Genomic DNA, 3,176 nt, shown 5'->3' with positions numbered 1-3,176 from the left:
CATAATACATGCACATATTCTCTGACTTAAAAAGTTCCTTAATCTGATATTTCCTCTAAGTATGCTCCATTTTCTTATTGGCTATTTTCATAGTCTCTACTTCATTGAATTCCATACTCTCCTTAATTACCCAATTAGACTATGAGCAAATAAAATAATAATGGTAAAATCTCATATTTAATTTAAAACATCATTGGGTAGTAGTGATTGCATACCATCTTTGTAGCTTTTGAATAGGGCATTATTGCTTAGCTTACTGTTGTACTGGGCAGGTCTCAGTGTTTTCAGTGGGTTGTTCATGCTCTTCCTGACTTCCAACTTTGGAAAGAATCCAATGTTGACCCCCCTTCCGATTGAGCTGTATCAGCCATCCCTTTCCTTGAAATTAGTTTAACTTTTTGAACAGTCAATTTATAAGTCTGTCAATATTTCATTTCCACTTACATATATCCAAGAAAATATCTCATTTAAAAAATTTAATATTGCATTTACTGCCAAGCATGATATGTTACCAATGATTCTATTTTCTTTTAAAAGATATCTTATTTACTATTTTTATTTTCTATGTGTGAGTGTATTGCATGCATGTATGTAAGTGCATAAGTGTCGTGCAATGCTTGCAGAGGTCAGAAGACAGTGTAGAATCCCCTGGAACTGGAGTTATGGACAGGTTTTAGCCACTATGTGAGTGCTGGGAATCAAATTCAGGTCCTCTGCAAGAGCAGAGCACTCTCTACTACTGAGCCCACTCTCCAAATCCAGGATTGTTTTTTTTAACTCAAAGTGTTTTTCCTTGCTTTCCTACCCATACTTTTAAATATTTATTGCTTAATATTTCTCAAACATATCTCATCTCTACTGCCATTATCAACTGCACAGACTACCATCACCCACATGTAACTGAAATCATATGACATTTATACTCCAAGTCTTTCAATGATTGTGAATTAACTTCATGCTATCGTCTTAACACATTCAGCGTATTCCTGACACTGACTTCCTTGCGCTTTCTTGAATGGTTGGTCCTTGAATGGTTCTTAGATGGTTGGTTTCTTATGCAGGATATACAACTCTGTATGAATGTGTATGGTGTGTGTGGGCATGAATCTGGAAGCCAGAGTATCTGATGTCTTTCTCAGTAACTCATCACATTAATTTTTCAGACAGGGTCCCTCACCAAATCTCATTGGGAACAGCGCTGGGATTACAGGCTTGTTCCACTTCACCTAGGTCACATATGTTTTATTATTAATCATTATTGCATCAGAGAAATTTAAAGTCAGCAACACTCAAAGGTCCTATTCGGCTTTTATTGAGTATGTCTGAAAAATTTCTACTTTTTCAAATCAATTCATGTAGAATTTGCCACATGGAATGGTCTTTAGACAAAACTGAATCCAACACTTTCCAAAGATAGATTAAAAACAAACAAACAAAACCTATGATCCTATGACCTCGGAGGCCAAATCATTTAATATAGGTCACACAGCTAACAAGTTTATATTAGTTATTTTCTGTGATATGGCCTCATTTACAGCTTTGGTCATTGTATTTTTTTTCCACAAATCACTTTATAAACCACAAGGAAATTCATCATACTCAAACATCCTCTCTTGAGAAAATTTTTAGTATGAATAATAATATTTTTCTGAAATCCTGTATTTTATCCCATTGTTATTTGTCACACCTTCTTAATTAAAACACAGCTTAGTCATTTATCTGGATAAACTCTCTTTAATTTAAAATAAAAATAATCTGTAATTAAAATGAGTCTTCTTTTTTGGTCTTTATGAGACATGGTCTCTCTGTAGCCACCTCTAGCTTAGAACACACTATATAGACCATGCTGGCCTTGATCTTACATGGATCCACCTGCCTCTGCCTCCAGAGTGCTGAGATGAAAGAAATGTGACACCACACATGGCCAAGATAGTGCATCTGGGATAGCAGAAAGTGTCTTTGGTTATGTTCTGCTTCTCAGTTCTTGGCAGTGCATTTTTCCTGCTCATCCTCTGAAACTGTCACATTGTACTTACCTCCAGTGTGAAATGGAGGGTACAAAATAGCATCCTCTGGGGAAGCAGTGCTCCTATAGCACATTGAACATGGATGTTCTTTCAGAAAGACACTTTCATTTTTTTGTTAGTTTGTTTTACGTTTTTTTGTTTTGTTTTGTTTTGTTTGTTTGTTTTTTCCCTTTGGTGCAGTTATATCTTTGAGCCATTCCATACCTTCTGCCTTCTGTGAGGAATTCTGTGCACCAATGCAGGGTACCTCTGTAAGACTTCCTTTTCTAAAAATATTGTTTTGAATGCTGGGTGTGGTGGTGCAGGCCTTTATTCTCTTTGGAGAGGCAGGCAGAACTCTGTGAGATTGAGACCCGCCAGGACTTCACAGTGAGTTCGAGGCCAGCTGGTTGTACATCAAGGAGACCTTGTCTCAAAAAATGAAATTAAGAATAAAAATAACATTTTGAATTTACATTACTAATAGAGTTCCATAAGGCTTTTAATACAACTATAGGTTTGCTTAACTCAAATTTCTCCCTCTTCCCCTACCACCATCTCATTTAAACTTTTTTTGTGTGTGTGCAATTGTCTGAAGTTTCTATTACCTTGCTCTGGAGAAAGCAGGGCAAGGCCCAAACCACTCCAAAACAGTTCTGGAAAGCACTGTAGGAATGCACAGGGTCCCGGCAGACCCAAGCACGCAGGAGGCTGGCTACATCTCACTTAAGCTTTTAATCCTCAGTATCCCTTGCTTATTTGTTTTTTCATTACCTATCGTGTGTGTTCTATTAACCCCTTCAATTATAATTTTTGATTGGGTTGTGAGATAGTAGGTTTCTGTATGTCGTTTCTGGAACATAATCATTCAGTTAGAGAGATGATAGCGAAGTTCACCAATACATTCAGAGATTTTTTTTTTTTTTACTTTAAACTAAAAGTTTATTAATATCTTTGTATACCACTTAAGACATACCGTGTTTTAAAATAATGTGTTGTTGTCCTGGCAGGATGGCTCAGCTGGTAAAAGTGCTTGTCACACAAGCCACAGTATATCAGTTTGATACTGTGACCCTACAGTGCAGGGAGGAGCCTGCTCCTGAAATCCTCCTCTACTCTCCACCTCTAGACTGAGGTACAGGTGTGTGCCAACTCTCTCTCTTTCTGTGT

The 3,176-nt window shown here is 37.1% G+C and overlaps 1 non-coding gene across 1 annotated transcript; it reads right to left on the bottom strand.

Annotated features, from left to right (window-relative positions):
• Positions 1-2,592: 2,592 nt before the first annotated feature.
• On the bottom strand, positions 2,593-2,724 carry LOC115070776. Its single transcript, XR_003849906.1, has one exon. It is a non-coding gene; the product is annotated as a small nucleolar RNA SNORA9 (small nucleolar RNA).
• Positions 2,725-3,176: the final 452 nt, after the last annotated feature.

The sequence above is a fragment of the Nannospalax galili genome, unplaced genomic scaffold (genome assembly GCF_000622305.1).
Source record: "Nannospalax galili isolate Female #2095 unplaced genomic scaffold, S.galili_v1.0 scaffold115, whole genome shotgun sequence".
Lineage (NCBI taxonomy): Eukaryota > Metazoa > Chordata > Mammalia > Rodentia > Spalacidae > Nannospalax > Nannospalax galili.
This window is presented reverse-complemented; position numbering and strand designations above follow the sequence as displayed.